Source organism: Magnolia sinica, chromosome 5 (assembly GCF_029962835.1).
Source record: "Magnolia sinica isolate HGM2019 chromosome 5, MsV1, whole genome shotgun sequence".
NCBI classification, from domain to species: Eukaryota; Viridiplantae; Streptophyta; class Magnoliopsida; order Magnoliales; family Magnoliaceae; genus Magnolia; species Magnolia sinica.
The window spans coordinates 21,901,056-21,927,134 of record NC_080577.1 but is presented as its reverse complement, the minus strand read 5'-3'; the positions used below and the strand labels follow the sequence as shown (position 1 = coordinate 21,927,134).

Below are 26,079 nucleotides of genomic sequence, written 5' to 3'. Positions count from 1 at the left end.
TTGAATCCTCACTGTTTCCTCTCGTATGGCCTACATGAGTTTTGCATCCGCCTAATTTCCTGTCGCATGGCATAAAATAAGCTCGCAAAACAGATGAGCAAGGCAGGTTTCTCACAAACATCACAGTGGGCCCACCTAGCATGCCAGCACATGAACTCACTGCAAAAGGCTTTGGCAGGAAATCCGCGTCCGTTCAGGGCGGGGTAAACATGTTCCACACATTTGTCACATGTTGTCACGTTCGGGCCGATAAAATCACAGTGTCTCCTTTTTATGATGGAATCTCATCTACACCTGAACATCGATCCTGATCATGAACCACTGTGATTTAACGGATATGGGACGATGCTCCGTACGCGTTGGTTCCCATCACATCAATGATCTGGATCATCAGACTGAGAAATGATGAAGCCATTTGCCTGATGAGAGGAGTTTGTTTTAGAGGCATATTTCCAGGGATCAAGCACCCACAACCTGAGTCAGGTTTTGATTAATCACATGTATTTGGATCGGTGGATCGGATTAGGAACCTGCAGTTGGAATTCAGGTCTTATCAGGTCGCAGGTTTGTGAATTGGGACCTCTTGAGGTCAGGTTGTGCCCAACCAACCTCACCCTACCTGCACTCCTAAGTCCACTATCTTAGACATGGCTAAAATCAGGTGAAATTGAGTCCAATTAATCTTACTAATGATATTATCAACTGAATGTGGCTCAAGCCGCATGCATGAGCGTCAAAGGGGCGGCATACATGTAGAGCTGAATATGAACCAAGTTAGTTCGGTTAACTTGCTCAACTCAATTCGGCTCGAAACTTGACTCGAATTTACTTAATATAAATATTTACAAAATATTTATATATTTAAAAAAATTATATATTACATATAATATATTATATATATTATAATAGATTATATATATTATATATATTAAAAACTCTAAAACCTGAATTTGAACTTAGCTTATAGGCTTTAACTTCAACTCAGCTAGAAAGATGGAGCTCAAGCTTAGCTCGAACACGGTTTGAAGTGGCCTGAGTTGCTAATTGAGTTGAGCTGAGTTGATTTTGAGCTAGGGTAGCTTGTTGGCCGAGTTGAGTTAAATTGGGCCAAGCTCGACTCAATTTAACTCATATACATCCATCCATACATGCCATGTAATATATCGATCAGGTAATGGTGGCCGCGTCAAGTTAAATTGGGCCCACCTTGATGTTTGTTAGAAATCCAACCCATTCATCCATTTTGTGAGCTTATGTTAGGACATCTTACCAAAAATGAGGCAGATTCAAAACACAAACAGACCACATAAGAGAGAAATTTGGGGAAGGAAATGGCTACCATTGAAACCTTCTAAGCTTCACCTTGATCTCTTTATGTCATCCAAACCATTTATAAGTTCATTATTACTGTGATTAAGTGAAAAAACTAAAAATCTAGCCTGAAACAGAACTTTTTTGTCCATATGAATGTTTCAACGGTAGTCATTGAATCCTAACTGTTTCCTCTCGTGTGGCCCACATGAGGTTTGGATCTGCCTCATTTTTTGTTGCATGTCCTAAAATAAGCTCGCAAAACAGATGAACGGGGTGGGTTTCTCACAAACATCACAGTGGGGCCCACCAGCATGCCAGTGCAGGAAATCAGCGTCCAATCAGGGCAGCTCAAACTCGTGTTCCACACGTTTGTCACATGTTGTCACGTTTGGCCTGAGAAAATCACAATCTCTCCTTTTTTATGATTGAACCTCATATAAACTTGAACATCGATCCTGATCATGAACCACTGTGATTTAACGGATATGAGACGATGCTCCATACGCGGTGGTTCCCATCATATCAATGGTCTGGATCATCAGACTGAGAAATGATGAAGCCATTGTCTGATGAGAGGAGTTTGTTTTAGGGGCATATTTTCAGGGATCAAGCACCCACAACCTGAGTCAGGTTTTGATCACATGTATTTGGATCAGATTAGGAACCTCTAATTGGAATTCAGGTCTGATCAAGTTGCAGGTTGTGCCTAACCAACCTCACCCCAGCTGCACTCCTAGGTCCACTATCTTAGGCATGGTTCAAATCAGGTGGAATTGGGTCTAATTAATTTTATTACTGATATTATCAAGTGAAATCTGCTCGAGCCACATGCGTGAGTGTCAAAGGGGCATCCATGTAGAGTAGTAAACTGAGTTAGCTTGATTAACTTGCTTGACTCAACTCGGCTTGAAACTGAGTTCGAGCAGATTTGAGTTGATTTTTTGATTTTGAAAATTTTCGAGCAAAGTTTGAAATAGACCGTGTTCGACTAAACTCAGCTTGAAATTGAGTTCAAGTTGATTTTTTTAGCTTGAAAAAATTTCGAGCAAAGTTTGAAATAAACTGTGCTCAACTCAGCTTGAAAATGAGTTCAAGCTGATTTTTTTAGCTTGAAAAAATTTCGAGCAAAGTCCGAGGTAGACCGACTCGACTCAGCTTGGAACTTGACTCAAACATGACTTGGTTCGAATCGATTTGACTCAGATTTACTTCATATAAATATTTTGTAAATATTTATATATTTAAATAAATTATATATTGTCACGCCCTAAATCCGGTAATCGAGCTCACAAAATTCCCGATCGCCGAATTTGGTGTCGATAACCTCCATAGTACCCCATTCTCGGCTCCCAGCTTGCATACGCCAGATTCCGATCCTAAGATCCTACAATGAGGGTTTTTCAACGTACATTTATCTCGTAATAAGCATAACCATAAGTTTATTCAAATCACAAAGGCAACATCATCATCACATATCCACTAATATAAACTTTGAATATAATGCTGAAAGGGAAATACATATGTCGAAAATCAAAGCTCTAGAAGTTAGCTGCAACCTCAACGCTGCTGCAACCTAATGCCACCTGCACGCATCTATCATGCATAAGCTTATAGAAAGCTTAGAGGATGGTATAAGTGTGTGCGATGCACGTGCCAAGTACGCAATATAATGCCATAATCATACAATATCAGAAATACAAGCAAGATCATGAATCACAGAATATCAGAGTAAACGGAAATATACTGGTAAGTCCATGAGTGCTATCAGCCGTACCAAGGCTATGCGATGTAAGACATGAATGTTAACGGCCATATCAAGGCTATGCAATGCAAAACATAATAAGACAATAACAGATGCCGATGATGCAATGCAATATGTAAATCATGTTGAGTCCATCTAGGTCATATAAGCACAGAAATATAACAACCCAATGCCATATGCCTACGGATGTAATACAATATGCGATGCGAATGAAATGACCAATGTGAAGTCGGGATGATAGTATGTAGTATCGCAAGCTATGGGGTCCATCACAAGAGTCTTCTATCCAAACCAGTCTCATACCTAAATTTAGATAGTCAAACTCAATGTGGTAAACTCTTGATCTCAGGTTAGTCGCACGCCCCGTTGAGACTTAAATATTGCATAATTTTCTCCATTTATATCTTGGTTTTATGAACATAAATCATCTTAATATTCTATTTTACTCATGTATGTGTTGCAAGGTGATTTAAGAGCTTGGATTGAAAAAGGGTGTTAAAAAGTAAGAATTTGATGCTCAAAAATCACCAAGGCAAAGGATGAATCTTAGGAGATCAAGATTGAAGAATTCACATGCCAAAGATCCAAGAAAACCAAGCGAGGAATGAAGAGAATCAAAGATTTGAAGTGAAGAATCCTGAAATCGTCCTAAAAAAGTGTATTCTGAAGCTGTGAAGTTTATTTTGAAAAACTACGCAGCAGGAAGTCTGTTTTAAACGAACTATGCAGCGAGAAGTCTATTTTGAGAAAATACATATATTTGAGGTGTTTTTTAGGGTTTTCAACTTTGTACGAAAATTGGAGTTCCCTACTTATAAATAGGGCCTCCTAGGGCATTCTAAAGGATCATTAGAAGCATTCAAGAGCAATATTTAGGTTTTTTTTAAGAGTTTTTAGTTTTATTAAAGCTTTATAAGTTGTTTCTTTCCTTTTAGATCTTTTCTATTTGTAATTTTTTCTTCTTTCTTTCTTGTTGCTTCTTATTTCTGTAATTTAATTATGTTTTTCTAAGTTCCCTCCAACCCAAGCTAGAAGGGAAGCACATGGGTTTAATATTTCTTTAAGTTATGATGATTGATTGTTTTAATGATGAGAAGAATGGTGTAACATGTTATCTATTATTTAGGTTTTATTTTTTTATCCTTTTGTAAGATCCATATGTTTCCATCATATGAGATCCACATTAATGGATAGGCTTACCCTAAATTAATCAGATTTCCTAGATAGATGTTCTCAACCTGTTATATTTCTTTGATATTCATTATCCTATAGATATTGAATACTTAAAATCACTGGCGCTTAAGAATATATGTCAATGGTGCAAATCCATTATTTTCTAATCTTTTATATCATTTATTAAAATATTTAAAGTGTTTTATTTTTCGATTAGGCTGACCATAGTGCTCAGATCCTAGTTGTGTTATCCAAGTCATCATGATTTTGGAACATTAACCTATGTGTGGAACTTTGAAGCTTGGGTGTTTTTTATTCAGTTGAATTACATCCATTCAAAAATCTCAAAATCAAATTATCAGATTAATTTTTATTACTTAGTTTGTTTTGCATTTGATTTTTTTTCTTCTCGCAATTCATCTCCCTGTGGGATCGACCCTGTATTCACAGGATATTACTTATGAACCTCTGCACTTGGAGGCAAGTAACCAAGTTTTTGGCGTCGTTGTCGGGGAGAGACTGAGATAGATCAGATCTGCGCAAGATAGCTAAGGTAAGTTTTCTTCTAAACCCTCCAGATTTTCTGTAGATTTTATTTTATTTTATTTTATTTTATTATTTTTTCTTTTTTCTTTTCTTTTTCTTTGAAAATAAATTCAATTGGGTCTTTCAAGCACTAACTATGACATAAGGTTGCCCTGCTTGGGATTTTATCACCCAAGTGCTATGGTTGTCCTATAGTTGTTGTTTGATCATAAAGATCATCCGCTGAATCTATTTTCCAGATTAAAATAATTTAATTTCTGCATTAGTTTTACTTTTATTTATTTATTTATTTATTTTTTTGTGGACTAAACCCTCATGGTCGGCTCTACCACCTGGGTTGTTGATTTATTTTGCTTTGTGGATTGAACCCTCATGGTCGGCTCTTCCACCTGGGTTGTTGATTTATTTTGCTTTGTGGACTGAACCCTCATGGTCGGCTCTGCCACCTGGGTTGTTGATTTATTTTGCTTTGTGGACTGAACCCTTATGGTTAGCTCTGCCACCTGGATTGTTGATTTAAGTTTTTATTTTTATTTTAAGTATCATACTTGCTATTTGAATTAGTGGTATTTGTTGTGTGGTGTGGATGGTTTATGTCCCGTTGGAGTAGGGATCAAAACAATCGACTCTCCTCTGAAGGGGGACTAGTTCCAGGCCTTGATCATTCACTTAGAAGAGGCACTCAACATCACTTGGATTCCATGGCAGACCCAGTTGATAGTCCAAATCCAAATCTGTCAGATCCAACTATAAATCAAAATAATCCTCCTCTTGAGGATGAAAATGAAGTTCATACGAATGTGTTAAACCAACCACGGACTTTACGTGAACATTTACACCCTGAGAGATCAACTTTACCATCTTATATAGTGTTCCCTGCTCACACAGGGAACATTGATTTTAAACCAGGTGTGATTCAATTAATTCCTAAATTTCATGGCTTAGATTCTGAAAGCCCCTACTTACACCTCAAGGACTTTGAGGAAGGAATTGCAATGTTACAAGTAAACAATGGCAATAGGGATATACTTAAGCTTAGGTTATTCTCATTTTCTCTAAAGGATCGGGCCAAAGCATGGCTCAACTCTCTGAGACCTAATACCATCACTTCATGGCAAGCCTTAAGTAGAGAGGTTTTGAAAAAGTTCTTTCCCGAGCATAAAACAAATGCACTAAAACAAGAAATCATGTCATTCTCCCAAAAGGGGAATGAACTATTTTTTCAAGCTTGGGAGCGCTTCAAAGACATTCTAATTACTTGTCCACATCATGGTTATGAACCATAACACGTGATTGATGCTTTCCGAAAGGGGCTCACCATGGATACCCGTCAGTTCATAGAGATGATGTGTGGTAGAACCTTTCTTGACAAAGATCATAATGAGGCTTGGGATTTTCTAGACATGTTAGTAGAGAATACTCAGACATGGGATGTCTCTGCTAAATCAAACCAAACTAGACCCATTCCTAGAGAGAAAGCGGGAATGTATGTCCTAAGAGAGGAAGACGACCTTAATGCAAAATTCGCTGCATTGGCTAGAAAGGTCGAAGCCTTGGAAATTAGGAAGGTTGATATGGTTAAAGCAAACACTTCCTTGGATAATTTTTGTAGCATTTGTGGTGGTAGAGACCATGACACAAAGGATTGTCCAATAATCTCAGTTGTACAAAATATCACGCATGAGCATGATCAAGTAAATGCTATAAATAATTACCAAAGGTCAGTTATGCAACCATTGGGAAACACATACAATACAAATTGGCGTAACCATCGTAATCTTAGTTGGAGGAATGGACCACAAATTAATGTGCCCAATGCACCTCAAATGCCTCCACAAAATAACTTCTTTGGGGCAACTAACAATACACCATATGTGCCCCCGCCAAAGCGATCATCTGTGGAGGATGCATTGACCACATTCATGAACTCTCAAGCTCAAATAAATCAGTCTCTAATCCAATCAAATCAGGAATTAAAGACAGCTGTGGCTAGGATTAAGACTCAACTAAATGCTAGGGAAAAAGGCACCCTTCCTTCTCAACCTGTGCCAAACCCTAGAAACACACATTTCATTGGAGACTCAAATCCAAGTGAACTACATCATGAACAAGCTAAGACCATCATTACCTTGAGAAGTGGAAAATAGGTCGATAACAAGATAATGCAACCGGTAGAAATACCGGAGGATGAGCCACTGTCTCAAGAAAATGATGAACTGGCTATGGTTCAAGAGCCGCAACAACAAAAGGATAAAGAGACTAAGTCATATGAGCCTCCAGTTCCGTTCCCATCTAGACTTCGGAATCCAACTGTCCCCATGAAATATCAAGAGGTGTTGGATGTGCTCTAAAAGGTTACTGTCAATATTCCTCTGCTTGATGCCATTAGACAAATTCCATCATATGCTAAATATCTCAAGGACTTGTGTACTGTAAAGAGGAAATTAAATGTGCACAAAAAGGCCTTCCTTACTGAGAAAGTGAGCGCTATCATTTAACAAAGGGTTGTACCCAAATACAAAGACCCGGGAAGTCCCACTATTCCTTGTATTATTGGGAATTTCCAAATTAAGCATGCTTTGCTAGATTTGGGTGCAAGTGTCAACTTAGTACTTTATTCGGTTTACAAACAAATGGGGTTAGGCGAGCTTAAACCAACCACGATTACACTCCAACTCGCTGACCGCTCTATTAAGGTACCAAGGGGAATTTTAGAGGACGTGCTAGTCCAAGTGGAGAAATTCTACTTCCTCGTGGATTTTATTGTACTAGACACTGAACCATGTGTAAATGCTAGCGCTCAAGTTCCCATCATTTTAGGCCGCCCATTCCTAGTAACTTCAAATACAATCATAAATTGCAGGAATGGAATGATGAACTTGTCTTTTGGTAACATGACTCTAGAACTAAATATTTTCAATCTATGTAAGCAGCCCATTGATAATAATGAGATTCATGAGTTGAATTTCATGGACTGCTTGATAGAAGAAGATGAATTAACACGTAGTCTGACTGATGAATTGATTCAAGTCATTGGAGACTTGAAAAATTCTGATTTAGAAAAAGTGCTTGCTGAAATTTCTGATGATAATGAGAGCACTACCACCCAGGACATTGGTATGTACCAATGGATACCGCGCACTCAAATTCTATCTATCGAGGACTTGCGACCTCTGCCATCACCAACCAATGTTCCAAAGCTTGATTTAAAACCACTGCCAAATGAGCTTAAGTATGTATACTTAGGTGAAAATAAAACTTATCCTGTGGTGATCTCTTCATTTTTAGAGAAGGATCAAGAGATTAAATTGTTGAAAGTTCTAAGGGACCACAAAGGAGCCTTGGGCTGAACCATTTCTGACATCAAGGGTATAAGCCCTTCCATATGCACCCATCGAATCCACCTTGATGATGACGCCAAACCAATTAGACAACCTCAAAGGCGTCTCAATCCAAACATAATGGAAGTTGTAAAAAATGAGGTGATCAAATTATTGGATGTGGGAATCATCTACCCAATATCTGATAGTGTTTGGGTGAGTCCAACTCAAATAGTTCCAAAGAAATCTGGAATAACTATTGTGCAGAATTCTAATAATGAACTCATACCAACACGTGTCACCACTGGTTGGCGTGTTTGCATTGACTATAGAAAATTGAACCAAGTCACAAAGAAGGACCATTTCCCTCTACCATTCATTGATCAAGTTTTAGAGAGGATAGCAGGTCACTCCTTTTATAGTTTTCTTGATGGATATTCTGGATATAACCAAATAGAGATAGCCCTTGAAGACCAAGAGAAAACCACGTTCACTTGTCCATTTGGCACGTTTGCTTTCAAACGGATGCCATTTGGATTGTGTAACGCCCCAGCATCTTTCCAACGGTGTATGTTAAGTATTTTTTCAAATATGGTTGGGAAGTTTCTTGAGGTTTTCATGGACGACTTCTCTGTATTTGGGAGTAGTTTTGAGGAATGCCTCAACAATTTATCTCTTATCTTGTCTAGGTGTGAAGAGAAACACCTTGTCTTAAATTGGGAGAAATGTCATTTCATGGTTCAAAAGGGAATTATTTTGGGCCATGTTATCTCCAAAAATGGAATCGAGGTAGATCGCTCAAAACTCGACATTATAACTAATCTACCTGTCCCCCGAACTGTTAGAGATATTAGATCACTTATAGGGCATGCTAGTTTTTATAGAAGATTCATCAAGGACTTTAGTGCCATTACTATACCCTTGACTAATCTTCTTGAAAAGGATGTTCCATTTAAGTGGACAGATGAGTGTGTAAGTGCCTTTAATAAAATTAAATCATCCCTTACCACTGCACCTATCATGCGTCCACCAGATTGGACACTTCCTTTTGAACTAATGTGCGATGCAAGTGATTATGTCATAGGGGCTGTTTTGGGCCAAAGGAAAGATAAACGACCCTACGTTATTCACTATGCGAGTAGAACTCTAAACTCGGCCCAAGTGAACTACTCAACAACTGAAAAAGAGTTACTTGCAGTAGTTTTTGCTTTGGATAAGTTTAGGTCCTACTTGCTGGGATCCAAAGTGGTCATTTTCACGGATCACTCGGCTTTGAAATATTTGTTATCTAAGAAGGATGCAAAGCCGAGTCTTTTGAGATGGATCCTCCTACTCCAAGAATTTGACTTAGAGATAAAAGATAAGAAAGGAGTAGAAAACGTAGTGGCCGATCACCTTTCTAGATTGATGTTAGATGATTCCACTGAGGAGATACATATCCAGGACACTTTCCCTGATGAACAATTATTTGCGATCTCTAAATTGCCTTGGTATGCGGATATAGTGAACTATCTTGTAACGGGAAAAATGCCATATCATTGGTAGTCACAAGATAGGAAGCGTTTTGAAACCGAGATTAGGAACTTCTTCTGGGATGACCCGTATTTATATAAATATGGGACTGATCAAATTTTAAGACGTTGTGTCCCAGAGGATGAAGTTCGGAGTGTTATTTCTTTTTGTCACATGGAAGCATGTGGTGGCCATTTTTCTGTTAAGAAAACCACTGCAAAAATCCTGCAATGTGGTTTTCACTGGCCCACCATGTTTAAAGACACCCATGCTTTCTGTGTTGCTTGTGATAGATGTCAAAGGTTGGGAAGAGTGTCCCGGCGCAACATGATGCCTTTATCCCCAATTTTACCATTGGAGATTTTTGATTGTTGGGGTATTGATTTTATGGGTCCATTTTCATCTTCTTTTGGATTTCTTTATATATTGGTTGGTGTGGACTATGTTTCAAAGTGGATTGAGGTAGTTCCAAGTAGGACCAATGACAACAAAGTGGTCCTACGATTCCTTAAGGAAAATATTTTTGCTAGATTTGGAACTCCAAAGGCCATCATTAGTGATGGCGGGTCTCACTTTTGCAATAGCACATTTGAGGCTTTGATGAAGAAATATGGCATCAAGCATAAAGTGAGCACCCCATACCACCCACAAACGAGTGGGCAAGCTGAGATTTCTAATCGGCAAATTAAACAAATTTTAGAGAAAACTATAAGGCCAGATAGGAAGGATTGGTCCCTCAGACTATTCGACGCTTTATGGGCTTATAGGACTGCTTATAAGACCCCGATTGGAATGTCTTCATACAGATTGGTGTATGAGAAGGCTTGCCACTTGCCTGTGGAATTGGAACATAGAGCCACTGGGCAATAAAGAAATTAAACTTTGATATGGATCAAGCAAATAGACAAAGGAAATTAGAGTTAAATGAATTAGAGGAGTTGAGGAGAGACTCCTATGAAAATTCTAAAATCTACAAAGAGAGGACCAAAGCTTTTCATGACAAAAATATCCTGAGGAAGAATTTTGAACCTCAGTAAAAGGTCTTATTGTACAATTCCCGTCTCCAGTTCTTTCCGGGAAAGTTAAGATCAAGATGGACAGGCCCTTTCATTGTGAAAAATGTTTATACTCATGGGGCTGTTGAAATTGAGAATCCACGTAATAGCAATGTGTATAAGGTTAATGGTCAGAGATTGAAGCCTTATGTGGAAAACTTTCATTTAGGAGAGGAGTCCATCCCTCTTCATGAGCCAAAATATTCAGAATGATGCTCCTGGTCTGACGGAGCATTTGTGTAGGATTTGTAACATATTCAATTTTTTTACTGTCACATAGCAGGTGAGTTTTTCATGGCAGGTACTATCCACCCTTTCTTTTATTTTTATTGTTCTCTACATTACATTATCATTACATTGGGGACAATGTAGATTTTAGGTTGGGGGGTGTGGATAGTCATCCATGTGAAAGTTTTTTTTTTTTTAGGGTTTCATTTTATTTTATTATTATTTTTATTATTTTTATTATTTTTAGGTTTTAGTTAGGTTTAAGTTTATTTTTTTTTTAGGTTTATGAAAAAAAAAAAATTTCAACATTTTCAAAATAATATTTTTATACAAGAATGTGAACATGATATTATACGAATTCCAAAGGCAAAGTTAATATTTAGTCTAGGTTGATAGTAGTCCGAATTCTGACAACTAAAAATTATAAACTTGAGTTCAATTATCTAATCACTAGTTTAAAGTGAGTTGTAATTTGATGTACTGAATTCACAATATACCCTAGCTAACTAAGTGAGGAATATGATATGTGAACTAGAATAACAACTTTTGATTCAAACAAGGTTGAATGAACTAGTACCATTGATATATGTTTAAAAGAAAGAATATTAAAGGAAAAAGAAAAGAGTGATGGAAAAAAGAAATTTTTATTATAGAGCATGAATGCAATGACCATAACAATCGTGTCAGTAATCTGGAGTAAGAATACCTAAGTATCCATTACTGTTACCATTACAAGTACGATACCTTAGGTTATGAAGCAAACCCGATGGGAATCTTCATCTAAGGGTGGTCTATAATAATGAGAATATGATGATAAAAGAAGAAATGTCATAAAAAAAATGAGATAACTAGAGATTTCATATTCTTGGGATGATTGAAAGGAGTTAGGATAGGGAACATGCATATTTCTCAGAGTTAGACTAGTGTCACGAAGCACCTAAGGATATCGGGTTATAACTATTCTAAATTTTGATTAGGTCTCTGAACTGAAGGATGTAATGGATTAAAAAATTAAGATTCTAGCTAACTTCATATCTAGGGTAAGTATTGTTTTGTTTTGGAATTCATATGATGAATGAAGGCATAATTGTATAAATTTTATAGTGTTGAAATATTTTTCTTATTTTTAATGTTTGTGGGTAACATTTCTGAAAACCCTCATGAGACTATAACTCGTCCACTAGGGGAAACCTAGGGGTTTAAAGGCTTGTTGCATATGCTAAATGCAATCGAGATTACTTGCGAAAGTGGTGTAGTTAGAATTTTGTTTTCATTTTAATTTTGTTTCTAGAATTATTTTTTATTCTTATTTTTATTTTTCTTCGCTTATTTTGCTCGGGACTAGCAAAATGCTGGTTGGGGGGTGTGTTAAGACTCAAATATTGCATAATTTTCCCCATTTATATCTTAGTTTTATGAACATAAATCATCTTAATATTCTATTTTACTCATGTATGTGTTGCAGGGTGATTTAAGAGCTTGGATTGAAAAAGGGTATTAAAAAGTAAGAATTTGATGCTCAAAAATCACCAAGGCAAGGGATGAATCTTAGGAGATCAAGATTGAAGAATTCACATGCCAAAGATCTAAGAAAACCAAGCGAGGAATGAAGAGAATCAAAGATTTGAAGTGAAGAATCCTGAAATCATCCTAAAAAAGTGTATTATAAAGCTGTGAAGTTTATTTTGGAAAACTGCGCAGCAGGAAGTCTGTTTTAAACGAACTATGCAGCGAGAAGTCTATTTTGGAAAAATACATATATTTGAGGCGTTTTTTAGGGTTTTCAACTTTATACGAAAATTGGAGTTCCCTACTTATAAATAGGGCCTCCTAGGGCATTCTAAAGGATCATTAGAAGCATTCAAGAGCAATATTTAGGTTTTTTAAGAGTTTTTAGTTTTATTAAAGCTTTATAAGTTGTTTCTTTCCTTTTAGATCTTTTCTATTTGTAATTTTTTCTTCTTTCTTTCTTGTTGCTTTTTATTTCTGCAATTTAATTATGTTTTTCTAAGTTCCCTCTAGCCCAAGCTAGAAGGGAAGCACATGGGTTTAATATTTCTTTAAGTTATGATGATTGATTGTTTTAATGATGAGAAGAATGGTATATGCTTGTTATCTATTATTTAAGTTTTATTTTTTTATCCTTTTGTAAGATCCATATGTTTCCATCATATGAGATCCACATTAATGGATAGGCTTACCCTAAATTAATCAGATTTCGTAGATAGGAGATGTTCTCAACCTGTTATATTTCTTTGATATTCATTATCCTATAGATATTGAATACTTAAAATCACTAGCGCTTGAGAATATATGTCAATGGTGCAAATCCATTATTTTATAATCTTTTATATCATTTATTAAAATATTTAAAGTGTTTTATTTTCTGATTAGGCTGACCATAGTGCTCAGATCCTAGTTGTGTTATCCAAGTCATCATGATTTTGGAACATTAACCTATGTGTGGAACTTTGAAGCTTGGGTGTTTTTTATTCAGTTGAATTACATCCATTCAAAAATCCCAAAATCAAATCATCAGATTAATTTTTATTACTTAGTTTGTTTTGCATTTGATTTTTTTTCTTCTCGCAATTCATCTCCCTGTGGGATCGACCCTGTATTCACAGGATATTACTTATGAACCTCTGCACTTGGAGGCAAGCAACCAAGTTTTTGGCGCCGTTGCCGGGGATGATAGTACGTAGTATCGCAAGCTATGGGGTCCATCCCAAGAGTCTTCTATCCAAACTAGTCTCATACCTAAATTTAGATAGTCAAACTCAATGTGGTAAACTCTTGATCTCAGGTTAGTCGCGCGCCCCAACCGAAATCATGGCCATTCGAAGGTACACATAACAAATAGTTGAGCACCACCAGCCCGAGTAGATAGTGAATGAATGAATGAATGAGTATACAACTCCTGCTCAATAAGTCGACATATCGATATGGTTCCCCTCTAGGATCATCACCGGTCTATTACACTCTACGCCAGCTTGTCGCCCCTATCCGAACGCACAACTGGGTAAGTGAAAGAGACCTCACTATCCGCCTGCCAATATTGGGCCTGGATCGTCGATAGCGGACTCATTCCTCAAGGTGGTTAAAGTCAACTTAGACATTTCCCCCTCACTCAGGCGGGTAAGGACACACCCCTTCCCAACCGACCACGATACAATGGGAGATGCGACCTACTGGTATATAGCCCTCATACGCTCATATATATCCACTCGGTCTCGACGTTGGGACGTCTCCTAGCCATGAAGGTTTATGAATTTTCACTCAGGGACATCTATACTGTCTGTATGCTAGAACCAAACATTTTCGATGTCCCATTTGGCCATCCACGATATGCCTGTGGAGGCCACGACCCTGATGTTGCTAAGGTGTATAGTACTCACAACATACAATGCAAGATGCATTAGTCATACAATTCAGTCATGCTTCAATCCTATGCATATCGTGTGCTCATGTAAGACAATCTTCTCTTATCAGGGAGTCTCATAGCAACCTACCCAATGACATATGCAATGGTCAATCACATCTCATAACAAACATGCAAATGATGCGTACGGGCATGTATCATGATGTTATGCTGTCACATACTCATAATCGGTATTGATAACCGGCACTGATAATAGGCCTCGACAATTGGAATCGGCCAAACAAGGCTTAAGGGAAGGTCACAGTATGGACATTGAACCATCATTGCCCAATAATGTGGCCATTTAACCAACATTGCTCCCAAGGAGTGGCCCATACAAGGGATTCATACACAACTTAACGGGCCATACATACACTGCACTGGGCCTCAACCATGGGCCTTGAATACATCATAATGGGCCTTGCCAAATGGGTCGAAAATACATCACAATGGGCCGGGAATACATCACAATGGGCCTTACCAAATGGGCCAAAAATATATCACAAGGGGCCTCTACCATGAGCTCCAAATACATCACAATGGGCCTCAACCCACGGGTCCCAAATATATTACATCGGCCCTCATCAAATGGGTCGTATCAACTGGCCGAATCAAATGGGCTTCATGTATATCAATCTGGCCCACCCTTATGTAACTTTGAGATCCGACCCATTCATAAGTTAACATAGAGGTAGATGAAGTGAAAGCAAAAACATCAACTTGATCGGAACTACCATGGCCCTTAAAAAGTTTTGAACGGTGAATGTCACTGTCCCCACTATTTAAAATGGTGGGTCTACTTGAACTATAGATCTGTCTTATTTTTCTTCTATCACAAGCCTTAAAATTATCTTTCAAAATGGTTGGATGGTTTGGATGCAACACATGCATCATAGTGGGTCCCATAGGGATGGACGGCATAGATAAAGTACATACCCCATGGTAAGGTCCACACAGATGGAAGGTGTGGATACTACATATACATCATAGCAAGGCCCACCGTCCAGCTATCTGGACAGTGGAGTGAACACACACATCATGGTACGACCCACCGTCCAGCCATCTAGATGGTGTGGACCAAACATATATATCAAGGTGCGGTCCCACATGGGGCCACCATAACGTTAACTTCCATCCAATCTGTTGGTGAGGTCACATGGACCAAAAAAGGAGGAAAAATAAATTTTATAATGATCCAAAACTTCTGTAACCGCACAAGGGTTTCAATGGCAGGCGTTCAATCCACTATTCCCTGTGACGTGGGCCACCTGAGTTCCCTACATGGCTGATTTTGGGGGTGGCCCACTGCCCTAAGGGGCCCACCCAAATGCACGGTGTTGATGATGACACACATCACGGTGGGGCCCATGGCTGAGACCGGGGTCCCTGCCCGCGCACGCCACAGCAGCGCAGCAGCACTGCGTCTATATATATATATATATATATATATATATATATATATATATATATATATATATATATATATATATATATATATATATATATATATAATTTTTTAAAAAAAGGTTTTTCTGTGGTTTTTCATAAGTGGGGTCCTCATTAGTAAAATCCAACCTAACCATTAGTCTCTATGGCCCAAGACAGACCCATCAAGCCCAATATTCGACATGTTTTGGTGTACAGAAACATCAGGGTGAATTTCAACAGTAAAAACACTATTTTCTATGCTATGGCCCGCCAGAAAGTCGTATTAGCTTCATTTTTCGGCTTAACGCCTAAGATGAAATGAGGAACGGGATAGACGATGTGGATTGGATCAATGCATCAAGGTGGGGCCCATAGGAGTGGCCTACCCAATTAGCTTTAAAATTATATATATATATATATATATATATATATATATATTTATATTTTTTTTAGTACACCCACTATCCTTCACAACATCCAGCGTCTAGGGACGCTGGACGTGGACGTAATTATCAAGGTGGGTCCCACGGGGACATGGCCACTTGATCAATCTGATATTTTTGTTTTTTTCCATCCCCATTAAGGTAGGGCCCATATGGCATGGACGAATGGATCCAACACGTCCATCAAGTAGGTCCCACGAAGGTGGACAACTTGGATAAAATGTACACATCATGGGGCCATGAACAAGGGAAAAAGAGAGAGGGAAAGAGAGAGATCGAGTGATGGAGGGACTCCGGCACTATAGGCCCTCCCTTCCATGATTTATAACATACATCAAGTGGGTCCCAATACATGTGGGCCCACCAAAATAAAAATCAATGGTGGAGATTCCTTCTCCATCAAAATGGAAGGTCTAGATGACCTTATTCAAACTACGAAGTAAACATCATGATGGGGTCCATGGAGAATGGCCCCATCATGAAATGATCATGAGAATCAAGCTGGGCCATCGGCCACATCTAGGGTCCAAATTGAGATTCATACCATCAATTGGTAGGCCACACTTAGCCCTTCATAAAAAAATGAAATCTAGGCCTATAGAAGCACCCATCGTTCGATCTTCTTGGTCCGATGAAACACTGAGCTCCTTGTGTACCCCTCTTTGATGGAAGGGGATGAGAGATGAAGGGCTAGGATGATAGATCTTGGAAGAGGAAGTGAGCCACACACATCTCACTTTTCTCTCATGGAATAGCTTGGACGTCCACTTTTCTTCTCCTTTGTTGCTTGGAAGATGTGAAGAGAAAGAGAGAAAGATGGGGTGGTTGTAAGAGAGGTGATGGGTGATAGAGTAATGGATGTGAGGTGGTGGTGTACTTGACATGTATGGGTGTGTAAGAGAGAGAGTGATCAGAAAGAGTTGACTTTGGGGTTGCTCTTATACTTAACATGAGGTGATTGATTGATTGATTTGAGTGATTCATTGATGGGACATGTTATAGAGATTCTCTTGGGATTGCAAACACGCAGTGTTTCTTCGAAATAAATGCGGGCCCACATCTTCTAACTTGGGTATCTGATCGGTACGCGAGTCACGACGTTGGAACCGCGGCGACAGTGCGGTCGCAATAGTATAAGTCTCGAATTAAGCCGACTCAAATCTATGGGATATGACTTAGGGTCGTGTGCAAACGTCGATTATACGTCGCAGGTTGCCGAAATTCGACCGGAAGGATCGCGGAAACCTACGGATCAGTACAGGATAGGATACGGGCCTCACATATATTATGTACAATATATTATATATATTAAAAACCCTAAAAGCTAAATTCAAACTTAGCTCTTAAGCTCCAACTTGAACTCGGCTTGAAAGATCGAGCTCAAGCTCAACTCTAACTTGGCTTGAATTGGCCCGAGTTGTTGATCTATTTAAGCTGAGCTGGCCAGTCAAGCTTAAGGACTAAGCTAAGTGGGCCAATCAAGCTCGAGGATTGAGCCGAGCCGAACCAAGTCGAGTTTGAGTTAAGGTAGCTTGCTGGCTAAGTTCGAGCTAGGGTAGCTTGATGGCTGAGTTGAGTTGACCTAGGTTGAGCTCGACTCAATTCAACATGTGTACAACTCTACATACATGACACATGTGTGTCATGTGATATATCCATTGGATAATGGTGGCAATGGGCCAGGGCCAATGATGAATGACTTAGCCCAGCTCATGGGTCTAATCCAATTATAAAGTAGGCCACTATTATAATGGTTTATAGAAACTTGTTAATGCTTCCCATTTATCATACACATGATCACATATATGATAATGTACTATTCAGGCTTTGAGTTTGCACGTTCATCTCCAAATTGGCCTCGATATTAGTGGTCCACACGCAGAAACTCTCAAAAGTAAAAGTCAACCCATTTCAATAGGTGCCCAACAAATTACTAGCAGAGGTCGTTTAGCACCATGGATTTAGGGGGATTTGAGGGGATTTCAAATCCCCCGGTTATTTGGCACCATTAAGTAACTAGGGGTTTCAAATCCCCTCTTTGAAATCCATGGTGAGAGTTAGGATTAGGGCTGGCCTCAACTCGAACTTGGCTCGACTCGATTCGATCAGCAACTCGGGCCAGTTCGAGCCGAGTTTGAGCCAAGATCGAGCCGAGTTCGCTTGTGTGGCATTTTCACAAACACCTGGACTACACTTTCAAACTCATTGGTGATTTTCTTGATGGGGCCTACAAAAGTAGCACATCAGCATAAAAGATATTACATCAGCACAAGTGGCGCAGGCTGTTGCCTGTAATTAATCAGTTCTCTTATAAAAATGGAGTTGTCGATAAAAATGGAGTTACCATCCGCTACTAAGTTGATAGCTATATTGCTCAAAATACTGAAAATTAGATTATTGAAGATCCGACTGTCCAAAGTACGCAGCTGGAGGGCCTTTGTACTTTAAGAGTGAGACATTTTCCAACAAGGTGATTGGCCAATTCCCAACTGGGTCCTATTGGCCAGGATGAGGATTGTCTGGTGACGCTAAAATACATACCTTCCTTGCCACTAGCCACACTTTATTGAGTCATTTCATTAGATACTTAGTGAGCAACATCAATATCGAAGTGACCGAGTCACCGAACTGGTTTGATCCGAGTCGAGTCGAGTTGGGGCCAACTCGAACTCGGCTCAAACTCATTTTCGGGCTAAAAAAATCATCTCGACTCGGCTCGAACTCAGCTTCGAAGCGAGTCGAATCGAGCTTTTTCGAGTCGAGTCGAGCAAGCTAACCGAGCTAGCCCGGTTCGTGCACACCCCTAGTTAGGATTACATCTAAAATCCTTTTAGGAGTTGCATGTGTAACATGGATGTTAATGGACAATTATTCTATTGGGCACATGGCCCACTAATGATGTCCCAAAACAATTAGATTATCATTTGCATCACTATAATTACTTGAATATAATGATCAACACCATCCAAACATTGTCCATGTAAATCAACCGTTAAATTTACCGGTTAGTCACTCGGACGTGATTTTGTGCTTATGGCTCATCCGGGACCTGGAATTTCATCATTTTCAAACAAAGCAGATATTTCACGGGCTTATTGCAACAATTGTGTTAAATATTATATAGGTTCACTAATTAGATATATTAAAGTTGATTTAATAATTAAATTCAAACTCCCTTAAATATACCATGCATAGCTACTTTTTTATTAAAGTTGATTCCCAATCCCGGGTGCCAAACATAATAAGAAAATTCCAAAACCTAAGGAGTTTCAAATCCAGGGGGCTCCCAATATGCTCCCAAAGAAGCTTTAAGTGAAGAATATAAACAAGCAGTTTCAATTCAAGTAATAAAAGGCCAAATTATCTATGGCTATGATCTTCTAATCTTGGGAATGGTTGACGCATGGGGCATCTATGGTCAGACCCATCATATCAGCGTTTGGGATAAACTGAAAGATGGGTCCCACTTAGAAACTGATTGCAGGATAGTTTATCATTCCTCTCTTACGCTGCGAGTCGGGACATGCAGACACGTACTGTATCAGTTGGGTAATCATTACAACATTAATGGTTTAAACAAATTAACAATGGAAAATTTAAGACCATTCAAATTTGGTCGGGAGTGGATTGGGGGTAGTAACCCCAACACTACCCGTTAGGTCGGTCGTGTTGGCGCTGTGGGGACCACTTTGATGTATGTGTTTTATATTCACCCTGTCCATATGTTTTTCCAGCTCATTTTCAGGTATGATCCCATAAATGAAAAATATCAAACCATCAAGTGGACCACACTACGGAAACAGTGGGGATAAAGATGCAGGCAATTGAAAATTTCCCATGACGTACTGTAATGTTTACTTTCCATCTAACTTATTGGAAAATTCACACGGACTTGGATGAAGGGAAAATAAACATATCAGCTTCATCCAAAACTTTTGTGGCCCCAGTAAATTTTTAATTGTGGGCATTCAATCACCACCTTTTCCTGTGGTGTGGTCACTTGAGATTCTGATCTACTTCATTTTTGAGTTCATGCCTTAAAATGAACTGGCAAAATAGATAGATAGCGTGGTAGAACACATACATTACGGTGGGCCCCATGAGGCCAACACCACCTAGCTGGGTAGTGTTGGGGTGTGGTGACCAATCCGCTTCCTCTATCACGTACCGGTTGAAAGTTTGAAACAAAGGAACTTTTTATGCTCTGGCAAAGTGTAACCATTCATAGTCAGGCACACACCTATCATACACGTGACAGCCATGTGCCCCCCAACCAAATTGTTAAAGATGGTAGGGATAATGTAGATGGGTAATTACTGAAAAATCACGTTAAAGGACCATAATAACCGTCCGGATTGCAGGCCAAAAAATGAACGGTCAAAATGAACACAGTCAATGATCCAAATTCAACAAAAATATCCATTGACAAGAGGTTATGATTTTCCAAACCATTCGATTTTTCAAATACACACCCTCAATTTGGACAGTTTAAATTTTGAATCATGTATAAAACATTAAAATCTCAAATAAATAGACAAACCGACGATTCTAATGAGACTTCCTTAGGCCTGTTTGGGCGGTGGGATTAGAAGGGATTAGATGGGATGGGATTCAAAAAAACATAATTATTACCCATGTCAAGAATTGTCTCATGTTGCCATGGGAGAAGATTAATGTCATGCTTTGTTGATAACACGGTGGTGCATTGAATGGATATACCCACCATCATTTGAAATTATTGAGAATAACACACGTGTTATATCTAAACCGTTCATTTGTTTTGTAACCTCATTTTATGGCATAGGCTTAAAAATGAGGTAGGTCCAAAACTTATGTGGCCCCAAATTATTTTTCAACGGTAAGTATTCAATCCCCATTGCTTTCTATGGTGGGGTCCACTTGAGCTTTAGATTTACTTGATTTTTTGGCCCATGCTCTAAAATAATCTTGATAAATGGGTGGACGGTGTGGATATAGCCCACGCATCATGGTAGGACCTACCCAACTTGCTAACATTGAGTGAAATTGGCTCAGGACCCAATGCAATTCCATTTAATGTAATTCCAAGCTTCCCATTCTTTCCAAACATGGAGTGGAATCGGCACGGAACCAGATGAATCGCATCCCCACCTAATCCCTTCTAATCCCAGTGCCCAAACACGCCCTAATTAGGTGGGATGGAATTGCATCTGGTCCGTGCCAATTCCACTCCATGTTTGGGGAGGATGGAAAAGCTGTCGATGGAATTGCATTGGGTCCCATGCCAATTTCACTCAATATTAGCAAGTTGTGTAGGTCCCACTATGATGTGTAGGTTTGATCCACACTGTCCACCCATTTTTTGAGATTATTTTAAATCATGGGCCAAAAAATCAAGTTAATCTAAAGCTCAAGTGGACCCCACCATAGAAAGCAACGGGGATTGAATACTTACCGTTGAAAACTTCAAAGGGGCTATATAAGTTTTGGATCTACCTCATTTTTAGGCCCATGCCATAAAATGAGGTTACAAAACAAATGAACAGTCTTGATATAACACATGTGTGTTATTCTCAATAACTTCGAATGATGGTTAGTATATCCATTCAATGAACCACCGGATTACCAACAAAGCATGGAATTATTCTTATCCCATGGCAACAGGGTAATTATGTTTTTTGAATCTCATCCCACCGAATCCCTTCCAATCCCAACGCCCAAACACGCACCTAATGATTCAGCTAGTGACCTGCAAATGGAGAGACGTCAATTCCTATGCCGTGGTCCTTCAATGCCCGGGTCCACCAAATGGAGGTTGACTGTCTGCGTGCTCATTTCATGGAATTTGCAACATAATATGGTGGGTGCACATTATTTTATCTCATAATTCCTGTAGATGTGTATGCTGGTACCTTGGGTCCCGCCATAATGTATATGTTGTATATCCATGCCGTCCATCCATTTTAACAGATCATTTTAGGGACATGTTCCCAAAAAAATGAGTCAATAGTAATTGAAAGCCCACCATTAAACTTCCAAGGGGCCATTGTAATAGAGTACACGAGTCAAAGTGGGTCGAGCTTGGTAAAGCCCGGATCGGCACGGCCAGCAGCTAACCCCATCTCAAATTCAGTTTGCCTCGATCCTTGAGCCTGATTGGTCAGCTAGGCTCGGTTCTAAGATCAGCTCGATCAATATCAAAGGCCAGCTCGAGCTGAATTCAAGTCTGTGTGACATTATCCTAAACACATTGCATATTCAACCTCTCATACTTTGTACGTATATCAACAAGAGCACTTTTTAAGTATTTCATCAAATATTCGGTGAGGAGCATCAAGATAAAGATACAAGGAGAGTCCTATAATGTATTTTTTTAATGGGGATTTGTTTCTTCAATCTACACTCAAATACCTATTTCAAAAATATTCTAATACGAGGGTAGTCTAATAAACAACACTTCGTTGAGACATTTCATGAAACACTTGGTGAGCAACATTAAGATCAAAATGACCTAGTCACCATCGAGCTAATTTGATTCGAGTTGGGGTTTGAGCCGAATCCAGTCAAGCTCAAGCAAGCTTGAACTAAGCTCAAAATTTTGTTGAGCTCCAAAAATCAACTTGACTTAGTCCGAGTCCAATTTAAGCTAAGGCAAGCCGAGCTTTTTCAAATTGAGCCATGCAAGTTGACTGAGCTAACTCAACTCATGTACAACTCTACATTGCGATGTCTATTTGCCATTCAAAACATGTTGATAAGCTAACACAAACTTAGACGTAGGAAAAACACATATCAACTTCATCCAAAACGGTTGTAGGCCCCAAAAAGTTTTTAATGGTGGGATTCAATCCTTACAGTGTGGTCCAAACCTAGATTTGGATTTGCCTCTTTTTTTGGACAATGTTTTAAAATGATCTGGAAAAAAGGATGCACGGCAAGGATATACAATACGTGCATTGAGGTGGGCCCCAGTATAAGGGCCTCATCCACTAAGCTGTTACTCCCCTCACCCAATCTACAACCCTCTATCATTTGCATCTTAATTTTATTTATAACATCACTGCAGTCGTTTACGAGCCAATGATGGTTTTACACGTATCTATTTAAATAACAGTAAGATCAGCTTCGACCAGACTGCAACTTAAAATAAATTTTTTCTAGTTCAGGTTTTAAACATTGATTGTCAAGTATACATACAGTAATACTCACCTGCACACCATCTTAGGTGAGCATCCATGCGCACCTTTACATAGACCATGAAGTACAATCCAATTAGCCCATAACACCCAAACTATAAAGTGCATGTGATATGCTACCCTTTTAATGAGTTGGTCCCACCATGAGGATAATTTAATGTAAAAAAAACATTCCTAACTCTTTATTAGGTGGGCACACCATATAAAATAAAATTTAGCCATTAATAAGTAATAAAAAGAAGTGTGATTCGCTTAATAAGTAAATATATTTTTTTTACAAGGTAATCCTCTTGATAATAAGGCCACGGTATTGGATGGGTTGGATATAAGACACATAAAAAGTTTGAAGTTATTAGCTAGGTGGACTTATAACTTAGGTCGTTATACGCATTGTACTTGAGATATCTGTATAGAACTTATGGAAGGCGGAGTGCGTCCTACCCTCGCCCGGACAGTAATTCGTCCGGGCAGGGCTCTGTGGGGTCCACTGTGATTTAAGTGTTTTATCCACGCGATTCATCGTTTTTCTCAAATCCTTTTAAGGTAAGAACCAAAAAATTAAGTAGGGACAAAGCTCCATTGCACCACACCGAAGGAAGCTGCAGTGACAATGACACTCACCGTTAAAACCTTTCTAAGGGCCACTGTAATGTTTATTTTACCATCCAACCTATTCATAAGGTCCTGTAGACGTGGATGAAGAGAAAAATAAATAAATATCAGATTGATCCGAAACTACTCCAGCTTCCAACAAGTTTTTAACGGTGGAAGTTCAACCCCCAATTTGTAGTACACTTGAGATTTTTCCCTGCCTCATTTTTTGGCTCACATTTTAAAACGACACGAGACGAACATCACGGTGGACCTTCATAAGGTTTCAACGGTGAGCGTCGTTCTCCCCACTGTTTTATGTGGTGGGGTCCACCTCAGCCTTGGATCTGCCTCATTCTTCGGATCATGCCCTGAAATGATCCCATGTATGAACAGTGTGAATACAGCATATACATGGTGGGGTGACGTAACTTCAGTAAAGAGTCGGCTACTCAACCTAGTATCCAATCCGCGTCCTACTTAGCCCACCTACCATGACACCGTACGAGCCATACTACTCGTCAGGGAAGCTATGCAGACTCAAAAAACAAGTGGGTCTACTCATCAAGTGGGCCACGCCACGTGCATGTAAGAAGATCAACAGCTAGTGATTAAAAAAAAAAAAACAAATGTTTGTCACCCATACTCCAGAGATATAATTAGTACGGAGCGAGCACCCGAGAGATATAATTAATGACACGTTCGTGGGTGGGACCTATACGTCAAAACTAAATTCAAATCAAGTTCTAAACGCACATCCCACCAGCATCATGCTTTGATTTGATGTTGATTGAGAGATTTGACGCATGGCGGATGAGGGAGGAGGAAGAAATTTGAGAAAAATGGAGGGAAAGGAGAGCAGTAGAGGGAAAAGAGCGACAACGGATGATCAAGAGAGGAAGCTGTTTTCACCCGTGTACCTCACCCTTCTCATGCAGCTGCTGTATTGACGTCATAAAATTTTGTAGGTACTATCACGAGATATGTATTATATCTAGACTGTTTATTCATTTGGTGAGCTTGTCCTAAGGCTGGAGATAAAAATTAAGACAAATCTAACAATCAAATGGACCACACTGCAAAAAGCAGTGGGGGATTGAACGTCTACCATTGAAATCCTTTTTGGGGGTTATAAAAGTTTTGGATCAATATAAATTTTGTTTTTCCTTTTAATTCAGGTCTTTTTGACCCTATGAACAGATTAGATTGAAAATAAATATTACGGTGGGCTCTACTAATTGTTTAATAATGTCAATCATTAACTCCGCAGCTATCTTTGGTGTGGTCTAAGTGATATTTGGATGTGATTCATTTTTTTTTGGATAATACTCTAAAATGATCTTTAAAAATAAATGAAGGGTGTAGATATAATAAATACATCACTATTGGGCCATGTAACTTTGATCTCCTTTAAACCGTTAGTAAAACTCGGAGCTCGAGGAGCGTCAGTGCTCGTCTTTGCACGACACGTACCTACAGCAGCCGTATAGCTGCTTAGCTGCGGTGCGGGAAACCAGCCAATCCGCTTCCCCAGGTGAGACGGTAGGTTTGCGAAGTTTTCGTTTTTTTATTTTTTTTCTCGGGGAGATCGGATCCGGAGGCGTATTGGCTGGTGTAACGGATACACCGACTTGGCTGTGGGTCCCATCACGAAGTATGTGTTATATCCAAACTGTCGGCTTGTTTGGGGAGTTCATCCTAAGTCTCGAGCTTAAAAATAAGACAAATATAAAGATCAAGTGGAGCACACTTTACATAGTAGCTGAGGTATTGAACGTATATCTTTGAAACCCTTTTGACGGTCACATAAGTTTTGGATCAGCATGATATTTGGTTTTCCTCTTCAGCCCGGTCTGTATGACATTATGAATAAATTGGATGAAAAATAAATGTTAGTGGCCTTATGAATATTTTAATGATGAGAATTGTTGTCGCAACTACTATTTGTGGTGTGGTACATTTGAGCTATGGAGATGATTCATTTTTTGTCTTATGCTCTAAAATTCTCTTCAAATAGATAAACAGTGTGAATATAATATATACATTATCGTGGGGCATGTAACTTTGATCTCTTTTAAACTGTTCATACAAATGAGTATCATCGGCCAGGC

At 39.0% G+C, this 26,079-nt stretch overlaps 1 non-coding gene across 1 annotated transcript; it reads right to left on the bottom strand.

Moving 5' to 3' along the window:
- Window positions 1-5,964: 5,964 nt before the first annotated feature.
- On the bottom strand, window positions 5,965-6,071 carry LOC131247612 (small nucleolar RNA R71). Its single transcript, XR_009171888.1, has one exon. It is a non-coding gene; the product is annotated as a small nucleolar RNA R71 (small nucleolar RNA).
- Window positions 6,072-26,079: the final 20,008 nt, after the last annotated feature.